We start from the raw sequence: 11657 nt of genomic DNA, 5'->3' as shown, positions 1-11657 counted from the left end.
GGGTCTTCATTCCTGGGTTTCTTTATCGAGATCTTGGGCAGAGATCTTCATCAGGTATCTCTACCAATATATCTCTGTGGGATAAAGAGGAGGGGGAAACTTTGAAGACACTTTCTCCAACTCTGACTCAGTGCCCAGTAGTTTTCTACTTCTAGCCCTTCTCCCTCAGTCTTTCTTATTCCCCACAGCCTTATAAAACTGCTGGAGCCTTTTGGGTCTTCATTAATAGTGTGATTATCCCCACATCTGCACTGATCCACCTGGCCTGGACTGGTGCACCATTTCATGGGGGAAACAAATCAGGAGGAGTTGGCACCTTCTCTGGTTTTAGGTTATTACTCATACCATCATAGTAAGTAATTAAAGAATTAACTTTTTGATGGATTGCTTTAATTGGCTATGCCAAGCCCTGGAAGCTCAGCACTCTTTCTCTTCCAGCTCAGCTAAAACTCCAACATTTAACACAAACTTACATTTAGGAGAATTTAATTTTACTAAAATGAAACTAATACAGGGTGACACTTACACAGCTGTGCATACAAAGAAAGGTGAAGATTTTTATGATCATTTATTTTATGGTAGGTTGCCTTCATATTATCTTTTCCTAAATTATACATAGCATTGTCAACATTTGTCTGAAATCACCAACTGATATGATTTGGCTCTGTGTCCCCACCCAAATCTCATGTTAAATCATGATCCCTGCTTGTTGGAGGAGGGGAGTGGTTGGAGGTAATTGAATCATAGGGTGGATTTCTCACTTGCTGTTCTCTTGACAGTGAGTGAGTTCTCATGAGATCTGATTATTTAAAAGTGTGTGACCCTTCTCCCTTCTCTCTGTCTCTCCTTCTCTGCCATGGTAAGATGTGCTCGCTTCCCCTTCGCCTTCTGCCATGATTGTAATTTTCCTGAGGCCTTTCCAGCCGTGCTTTGTGTACACCCCGTGGAAATGTGAGTCAATTAAACCTTTTCTTCTTCATAAATTACCCAGTCTCAGGTAGTTTGTTATAGCAGTGTGAGAATGGACTAATACACCAACTGTTTAAATCATTTTAGTATCATGATATGTAAATAATTTTAACCCAAGGTCTTGAGTTAATAAATATGCCCAGGTATTTTTTACTAAATTTACATGATTTCTGAATTTTGATTACAACCTAGCAATATTTTTTTTACAATATAATCATTGTCAGTGACATAAATTTAAGTAAATAATGTTTGAAATTTCTTCAATAAGAGTTATTTAAAATTTATTTAGTCCTTGTTCTTTACCTAGCTCTAAATGGACTCACAGTTATGCATACTTTTCCTTGGCATTATTGAAAGCTTCTACTTCTTCTGTATTTTACTATTCCCATATTATTTTTATACTTTTGTATTCCTATTTATACATAGTTAATGTTTTTCTGCTGGTTATTTATGAACGTTGTGGGAAGAGAGTTATCTTTGAAATTGGAATTGTTGCATAAAAAAGAGAACAGGATATATTTTTCTTAGAATACTCGGTCACTCTATCCCTTTCTTTAAGAGTATTTGGTTATTATATGATATTCAACTTTTCTCAAATATTTTCTATTTGCTTTTCTAACATTAGCACTAAATTCAAATTTTCTGTTAAATACACAAAGTGTGTTCCTCTTAACTCACAATTTATTTTAATAATGGGCATATCACATGAATTAATATCTTCTTTTATTAGGCCAGTCATAAAGTATTCCTAAATATTCAGTTATAGAACTCATATAATCTTAAGACAATTTCACGATTATTTTTTCTCCTACTTTGAATCTCATATCTATTTCAAGATGCAAACAAATATTGGATGACACCCAAAAGAGTTTATATTAAGATGTTAAATTAACAGAAAATTATACTATGCACAATAAAGACCACATAGAATGGTGATATAATGTCATCAACTTTGAAGAAGTCAGAATTTCAATTCTGACTGCAGTTTTCTCTTACTATATCCTTAGGCATGGTTGAATATTGTCTTCTTATCCTATATTTCCTCATCAAATAATACATTACTCATACAGTTTTTATAAGAATTAAATAACATAGTATGTGAAGACAACTCAGCTTTGCGTAGCAGGTCATAAATATGAAAGCAAAATAAGTTGCTATCATTTATATTAAATTGATACCTATGAATGCCTGTGCAAATTTGATTTTAAAAATCCTACTATCACTTAAATATGGTGGAGAGAAGTCATTTTGCACACACTTGGAAATCTGAAATAAGGGAAAAACAGCTATAACAAATAAATAGAGAAAAGAAACCAGAGTTTTTATACTTGTGTCTTTATATTATAATTTAAAGTTAGTGACATTGGTTTACTTTTGTATGCCTACTACATAGTACACTGGATAGCTTAAGTGGGTATTAATAAGTGATTGTAAAATGGTAGCCTAATGTATTTTTTAATCCAGAATTTATACCCATTTTAATAACTTTTTCCATTTATCATATAACATCAAGCTTCCTATGAAGAATTATATAGTTATTAAGAATTAGTAATGATGTGCTTTTATAATTCATATGCATTATTCACAGGTACAATATTATTTTAATGAATTATAGCTTTGGGTTAAAAAAAAAACTCTTTAAAATCCAGATGTGGGCTTTCACTAGTATTGAGAAAAATAAAGATTGCCTTTAACTTTGCAATTTGAAGTCTTAATGAATGGTGATTATTACTCACTGAAATTTGTATATTTTAAAATACTACCCAAAGATGAACTTATACATATGCTCTATACTGTTTATTTATTAAGATTTGGAGGTTTTTGTAATACTTAATCACCGGTATCTCTCATCTTATTTACTAAAAATCTATATTTACTAAATGTATAGTAATATGGTATACTCAAAAAAGCACAAACGAGGAAAATAATTCTCAGAAATTGCAAACTAATCGGTTGGAGGCAAATTTATGCTAAATCATAGCACTGGAATGCAACATTGAAGATAATCTAGTTTACGTCATTATTTTATAACTAGGGGGGACACTGATGACCATAAATACTAAATGACTTATTGTAAATTACACAGCAAGTTAGTAGCAGAGACTTTCAATTCTCTGGTGTATTTTTTACAATAATTATTGATAATTAATTATTTTGACATATAGCATATGGTATTTGCAAGGATAAACTAGAGATTTAAAAAGAATTTAATCCTCTTAATACCACTGCATTTCTTGCCTACAATTCTAAAGAAGCTGTCAATTGAATAGAAAATATGATACTTTATTTTGAATTCAAAAATTTAATATGTTTTAAAGTTTGCATAATTTAAAATGAAACAAAAACATTCTAACCCATAGGAAGCCAAAGAAAGTGAAAGGATCCTAGCAAGTTTCCTGTATACATCAACTTCAGGGTTATGGCCCACCACAAGGGATATTCTCAAGGGTTGAGGTAGGTAGAAATGTAAGTTAAAACAAGGAATAATGGGCAAAGAAACATCCTCCGTGGTACATGTATTCTTACCGTGGAACAGTTTACTTTAAGAAATATACTTATGCCCGTCTGGTCAGCTTTATTTTTAGTCTTAGGCCACATCCATTTCTATTCATTTCTTCATTGTGGCATACATAACTTGTCAAATTATAATGAGATTATAATGCAAATGATTTCTAAAAATTTTTAAAATGACTTAATATGTTTTCAAATTCTCTTTTTCTGTAATGTTTTTCTTTTATATTGCTAACTCTTTTCAGTTATTTATGGTGTTTTTCTTTTCTTTACTTATCTTTGTGCTATGAGAGGGTTAACAGAACCCAGGAAACTGTAAATTTTTAAATTGCACATTGATTTTGTTTTCTTGTTGGCCCTTACTGTTCATATGGCTGTTAGTAGAAGTACAACTTCTGATATAAAGTAAAAGTGGTGCTTATTCTGTATACTTTCTGATTTCATTTTTAAAACTTCTTTTGTATTTCATTCATGGCACATCTTTGTATCATTGGATTCCTGTTAGCTACTGCCTACTCTTCTCACTTAAGAAGAAATGTTTATTTGTGAGAACATTATACAAGCCATCTTTTCCTTTCAGCACCATCTTCACACCACACAACTCCCAGGATTATCTCCTTCCAACCACCAGAGTCACATCCTGCTGGTAAGGTTCTATCCATTGGTGACTTCTGTACTCAGTCATAAAACATCCCTACGATAAGGCCAGAAATGGAGTCTTTACTGAGTAGTCTAGTTCTGGAACATAACCATGAGCTGGAATGATCCCATGCAATAGAAAGGTTGCACTTTGCCTCCAGGTTAGCATAGTTTTCTTTTTCTTTTTAAAGACACGTACCAAAGGTAAATATTTATACAGATTCCTTTACTCCTAAATGGTCCAGTGGTTTGCTTTGTGGCATCTGAATTATAATTAGTGGAAATTGATTCAGATATCTAGAAGAATGTTGATCAATATGAATAGCTGAAGAACTCTTTGACTCTTATGTTTTGCTTTCAACACTGTTTAAATGGAAAGTGGAAATGGATGACTCTAGTTTTGCAAGCTTTCCTTTATCATGAACCATAAATCTCTACCTAATATTCCTTAATAAACTGGGGTACATAGGACTCTATTAGCCTAAAAAATTTTTCAGCCTCAATATGACTTTCATCCATTTATGTACTTTAAAATCATTTATTGAACATCTACTATGTAATAAATACATACTCTGCTAGTCAATAAGGAAGGAAAAGTAACAGACATGTTCTCTGTCACATTCTAATGAAGGAAATAGGCACATAATAAGTAAGCAAAAGAAAAAAAAAACAATATTTTGTTTTAATAAATACTTTGGGCTGGGCACGGTGGCTCACGCCTGTAATCCCAGCACTTTGGAAGGCCGAGGCAGGCAGATCACAAGGTCAGCAGATTGAGACTAGCCTGGCCAACATAGTGAAACTCCATCTCTACTAAAAATAGAAAAATTAGCTGGGCATTTGCCAGGCGTGGTGGCTCACACCTGTAATCCCAGCACTTTGGGAGGCTGAGGACGGCGGATCACAAGGTCAGGAGATCGAGACCATCCTGGCTAGCACGGTGAAACCCCATCTCTACTAAAAATGCAAAAAAATCAGCCGGGCATGGTGGTGGGCACCTGTAATCCCAGCTACTCAGGAGGTTGAGGCAGGAGAATGGCGTGAACCAGGGAGGCAGAACTTGCAGTGAGCCGAGATCACGGCACTGCACTCCAGCCTGGGAGACAGAGACTCCCCCTCAAAAAAAAAGAAAAAAAAAAGAAAAAAAAGATATGAGGGGTTTCCTCTTTGATTTGTTAGGGCAAATCGGCTTTCTTATACCTATGTTTTGGTTTTCTTTTTCATTGCTGTTGTTACAGGTTCTTTTGGGGATTATTGAAATAGCAGTCTTTTCAAAAAAATCTAGAAGTAACCATGATATATTCTATAAGCCTATACAGGCAAACTGTCAGGTAAAATTTAGAATCCTGTATTAGAGGAAAAATTAAATGAGCTATATTATTATTTTTTTCTTTTTTTAATTAATTTTTTTTTTTTTGAGATAGAGTCTCACTCTGTCACCCAGGCTGAGTGCAGTGGCAAAATCTTGGCTCACTGCAACCTCTGCCTCCTAAGTTCAAGCAATTTACCTGCCTCAGCCTCCAAGTAGCGTGATAACAGGCATGCACCAACATGCCAGGCTAATTTTTTATTTTTGTATATGTCAGTATAGGTGGGGTTTTGCTATGTTGGGCAAGCTGGTCTTGAACTCCTGACCTCAAGTGATCTGCCCTCGTTGGTCTCCCAAAGTGCTGGGATTACAGGCATGAGCCACCGTGCCTGGCCTATTATTTCAATTTTTTCTTCTCCACGATAGCAATCCTAATTTACTATTTAAGTTTTACTGCTTTAATTTTTATTTTCCAGAAATTAAAATCATCAAATTAAAACATCTTGGAAAAAGCCAATATAATTACTAAGATACATACAGAGAGAGAGAGAGAGAGAGAGCACGTGAGAGAGTATATAGTATATAATATATATATTTTTTTACTTAACTGATGTAGACACACTAGTTTGTAAAACTGAATTTGAAGACAATTGTTATATTAAGGAAGTAGTATTAAATAAATTTCAATGGACCACAAGTATACATTAACCAAAAACTCTAAAAGAAAGTTTTAAAAATTAAAATAAAAATTACTGATTATTTAGCATTGCTCTTACAGAACATCACTTAACAATGCCACCATTAAAAAAATGCTTTGCATTTATGTATTAAAAATTCATTTAAACTAAAAAAAATTTATACTAAATAAATATTAGTATTTATTTAGTAATTAGTTCAAATATTTACTTAGTTTAAATAAATTTAAACAATTTTTTTATTTATTTGAATGTGTCTAAACTAAACATTTAAAGATACTAGGAAATTAAAATTCAATACATGTATAAATGACTTATTAAACATAATGAGAAATAAGATACATAGAAAATAAAACAGATTTAATAAAATAAAACAGAATTTTTTTCAAAATACTAATAAGATAAATACATTTTATTGACTCTTAAATGCTTTGAGACATTTATATTCTAATATTTCTTTTAAAAAGTTTGAATTTCAAGTGAATAAAAGAAGAAAATTAATTACAAAATATATTTTAAAAATGATAAGATAATAATTCATGCAATATTAAGCTAATTAATTTGAAAACTAAAATTAAGCTGTTACAGAAGATAAATATTACCAAACCAGAATTAGGAGACTTTAAAAGCTTCAAGACCTCAATAACCGAATAAAACACGGATTTGGGATTCAAATATCTGCTTGCCTACCACCTGCTTTAATCCTCTACCTTCAACTCAAATATACAAGCTCAGATCATATTTTTTTTACAGATAATCCATTTTCTGCTTATTTTATATATATGTTTATATATATTTATATACATATTTATATATTTATATATATTTATATACATATTTATATATTTATGTATATTTATATACATATTTATATATTTATATATATTTATATATTTATATCTATTTATATATCTATTTATATCTATTTATGTCTATTTATATATATTTATATATCTATTTATATCTATTTATATATATTTATATGTATATTTATATCTATTTATATATATTTATATATTTATATTTATACATATTTATATATATTATACATTTATACATATTTATATATTTATACATATTTATATATATTTATATATATTTATACATATATTTATATATTTATATATATTTATACATATATTTATATATTTATATATATTTATACATATATTTATATATATTTATATATTTATACATATATTTATATATATTTATAAGATTTATATATGTTTATACATATATTTATATATATTCATATATATTTATATACATATTTATACATATAGTTATATATATTTATATATTTTTTATATATTTATACATATATTTATATATATTTATATATTTTTATATATTTATACATATTTATATATTTATATATTTATATATACTTATACATATTTATATATATTTATATATTTATATATATTTATATATATTTATATATATTTATATATTTATATATATTTTTATATTTTTATATATTTATATATTTACATATATATTCATATATTTATATATATTTATATATTTATATATATATTTATATATTTATATATATTTTTATATATTTATATATATATATTTTTATATATAGAGAGAGAGAGAGACATATTCCATGGATGACTGGTAAATCATTACTGCTTGAAATAGTATTTATACATTAAAATTGTTTAAATAAAATAATTAAAACTCTTGATGGCCTGGCCTATGCAGTGGATTAAAAAAAGTAAGTAAAATAATTAGAGAGCAGAGGATAAAATGTTTTGAATTTTCAAACAATATTTATGTATTTAGACTACCAAAGAAAATTAGTGTTATAGTTTAAAAGTACTTTAGAAAGTACTCACCACCCCCCTACACAATAGAATAGACAATAAAAAAAAACCATGATTCGTTAAACTATATCCAGTACGATGGTAACATAAAATGCGCACACACACACACACACACACGCATATATAAACTACACAAATGTGCATGCAAACATATACATGCATAGAAAAGGGAATGCTATTAATATCTGTAGCGTGGATACCTCTGGAGAAGACTGCCATTGAGAATGGTAATAAGCCAGGTATCTAAAATCATCCTAAAATTAGCTTGTTAAGGGGAATGATGTAATCTTTGAAAGCTGTGCTTACTTTAGTTTTCCTTATTTCCAGTAAATGAAAGAGTAATCCACCCACTTAGCCAGGACAAAACCCAGATGTCATACTTAATTCCTCTACTTATCTCATAATCCGTTAAAAAGGGTAAACTAATGCCCATAATTTGTATTATTTTCTCACAAGTCCATTCTCTATTCCAGGACAGTTTTACTCAAAATTTCTTCTTCTTCAAACTTCTCTGCACTCATTTCTCCCCTTTAAAATTTTGTTTCTGCAGAATGTCAGCCAATGAATAAATACTAAGTTATTTTTCATTATCTGTCTAACAGATGGTAATTTGCATCATGTTAAATCTTTAGAAGGTAACTATTATTAAACTAAAATAATCGTATAAAAGAGGGGAAATACTGTGCAGGTAATTAGAGAGTCAACCTAAACCTTACATGTGCTTAATTACATGACGCAATAAACCTGAAAAGTGCAGCATCCATGTAGATTTTGAAATAGAAATATATTATTATTATTATTTGATGACATAGCTTTAGGCAAATTATTTGGCAAGTATCTACAAAAATCAGAAGTACAAACAACTTTATCATAGTGATTTTAAAACTAAGACAACTATTTGTTCATTATGTTATTTTATACTGTAACTATCATGATGTTACCGGCCTGTTGACTTATTAAATAGAAGATACTGTTGGTTGGGAGAATCGCTTGAACCCAGGAGGCAGGGGTTGCAGTGATCCGAGATCGCACTACTGCACTCCAGCCTGGGCAACAGAGCGAGGCTAAGTCTCTAAAAATAAATAAATAATTTAATTAAATTCAATTAAATGAAAAAGTTACTGTTGGTGGAGTAAGAGATGGCTTCTGATGGGAGATGCTGCTAGGATGGAATATAAGAGAAGGGTGATAAATAGTTCCAATAATTCATTCTGATTCCTACTTACTCAGCCACATTAGACATATTAAAGAGTTGATACTGAACATTGTTCTCCTTCCAGTTTATTTTGGAAGACAAAGAAAAGAAAACCTTCTGTCATTCTTTATGGGTAAACTAATTCCTATCAAAACTTGAAATTTAGTATTTCTACATCATATTTTGATTACTGCAATAGCTTAAACTATACGTTGTTGCCATTCTTACAGATTGAAATGGTAATGTCAGCAACTTCATGTGGTTCAATCTAATTTGATGTTTTTTCCTTCAATTTTGCATTTCTATATGAATAACTTCATGTGCAATATTATATATGTTTTAATGCTATTAATAATTAGCAAGTAAAACTTAGGAAATAATTATTTGACACCCTTTTGAAATGATAAATTTTATTTTATTTTCAAAGATACTCTCCTCTCTGGCCAATTAACAAAATACAGGTATATTCAGCATAAACACATTTTTAGAGGCTCTAATTATTAAAGTAAGCATTAATTCTTGACCAGATTGTTACTACATGTCTTTAAAAAACTACTCATCATATTATTTGTCCAAATAAATTATGTAATATTTGATGCTATTTTATCATAAAACGGATTTATTTAATAAGTAAAATTCAAATTTATTTAATAGATGTATTTATTGCTTACTGGAAACCAAAAAGCATTTTCAAATATGATTAGGACATGGAATATTATCATAATTTCTGATTTTTACATAGATTTTATATTTTATCATTTTTCAAATACCAAACTTTATCTGTAAGAGAGGGGAGATCAACATGTTTTCTAAAAGAATATTTTTAAATATCCAAGATCAGTGGATTTATACACACAGATACTAGTGTAATGTTATTAAACATTGCAATAATGCAAATAAAAATTGTCATCATTTATGTATGATCGACATTGTAAAAATGTTAAAAATTTTTAAACAGATAAAGCTATTTTAAAGTGAACAGTGAAGAATAAATACATTATAACTTTTTAGTTGTAAAGCAGACAAGGATTTAATAGAGTATAGTCATTACTGTCATTAATAAAATTGGCTAAATTGGTGGTACAGGAATTTATGACACACTAAGTTCTCATAAATTAGAAATGCAATCCTATGAATAATATAGACATTATCCAATACTTTCTCACTTATTTTATTCCCACAAAATTTTCTTTTTTAAAATGAAGTTAAAACTCTTGTTGGACTTTATCATAAGAAAATTTGTTATCAGTAAAGTGCTACTGTAGAAATATATAATGCCTGAATAAGAAATATTTTACATACGTTTATGTGTAAAAAATGAATAAAATTGATAAAGTAGGATAATATAGTTTGGATATTTGCCCCTGTTCAAATCTCATGTTGAATTGTAATCCACAATGCTGAAGGTGGGGCCTGGTGGGATTATGGGGGTGCGTCCTCCATGACTTGGAGCTGTATTTGTACAGTGAGTTCTTGCAAAATTTGGCCGTTTAAGAAGTGTGTGGCACTTTCCTCCATTCTCCTTCTCTCTTGCTCCTGCTTTTACCATGTGACATGTTTGTTGTCTCCTCACCTTCTGCCATGATTGTAAGGTTCCTGAGTCTTCCCAAGAAGCTGAGCAGATGTCAGTACTATGCATCTTGTAAAGCCTGAAGAACCATGAGCCAAATAAACCTCTTTTCTTTATAAATTACTCGGTCTCAGGTATTTCTTTATAGCAATGCAAGAACAGCCTAATATATAGGACTTTAATATTTTGCTATATAATGAGTTTCATTTTAGTCACTAGTATTTATCTTCAGATGGTAATCAAGTGTGGATAAAATCTCTAAGAATTAAATAACTTATTTCATATAATTTGAATCAATATCTGTATCTATTTACTCTAGTAACCTAGATTTCACCTTATTTTCCTATTTTTTTCTATTTTCTACACTCATTCATTCCTTTTGCTAATAAAAATAAACTATTTTAAATATATTTACTGTACTTTAAAATTACAACATTGTACTTCAATATTCTTTCTTATGCAAATGGATCAATTCTGACCCAATATCAGTAGGGGACACTTTAAGTCATTTTTCTAATTTTGTTATATTTGCCTTCAAACAAAGTGAAGGACAAATGGGACACAGCTGAAAATTTGACTTTTCTCAGATAATCTCATTTGATACCTATATGTTTAATTTTTATTTTTATAGATGAATCTCTGTTATCTCTAAGAGTCAAAATTAGGTGGTGATGGTGAGAGGAGCACAAAAGACCCAAAGCTAGAAGATAAATTCCCTGCTGTGCTCACACAAGTGAGCTCATTAGATTTAATTATTCTAAATATTGGTCAATATCATATCTCAGGTCAGAATAAGCATGACTGCAGTTACTCAACATAGAATAAGAAAAACTACACAGAGCTCTAATACAGAAATTGATGAGACTATTGCGTAACCAGAGAATGCACTGGCAGTTGTTAACAGAAGGATCAGTGTCATATAAAAGCACCA

The 11657-nt window shown here is 29.8% G+C and overlaps 1 long non-coding RNA gene across 1 annotated transcript; it reads left to right on the top strand.

Annotated features, from left to right (window-relative positions):
• Positions 1 to 604: 604 nt before the first annotated feature.
• On the top strand, positions 605 to 4774 carry LOC129058974 (uncharacterized). Its single transcript, XR_008524495.1, has 3 exons — positions 605 to 951; positions 3330 to 3423; positions 4061 to 4774. It is a non-coding gene; the product is annotated as an uncharacterized LOC129058974 (long non-coding RNA).
• Positions 4775 to 11657: the final 6883 nt, after the last annotated feature.

This window comes from Pongo abelii, chromosome 3 (assembly GCF_028885655.2).
Source record: "Pongo abelii isolate AG06213 chromosome 3, NHGRI_mPonAbe1-v2.0_pri, whole genome shotgun sequence".
Lineage (NCBI taxonomy): Eukaryota > Metazoa > Chordata > Mammalia > Primates > Hominidae > Pongo > Pongo abelii.
This window is presented reverse-complemented; position numbering and strand designations above follow the sequence as displayed.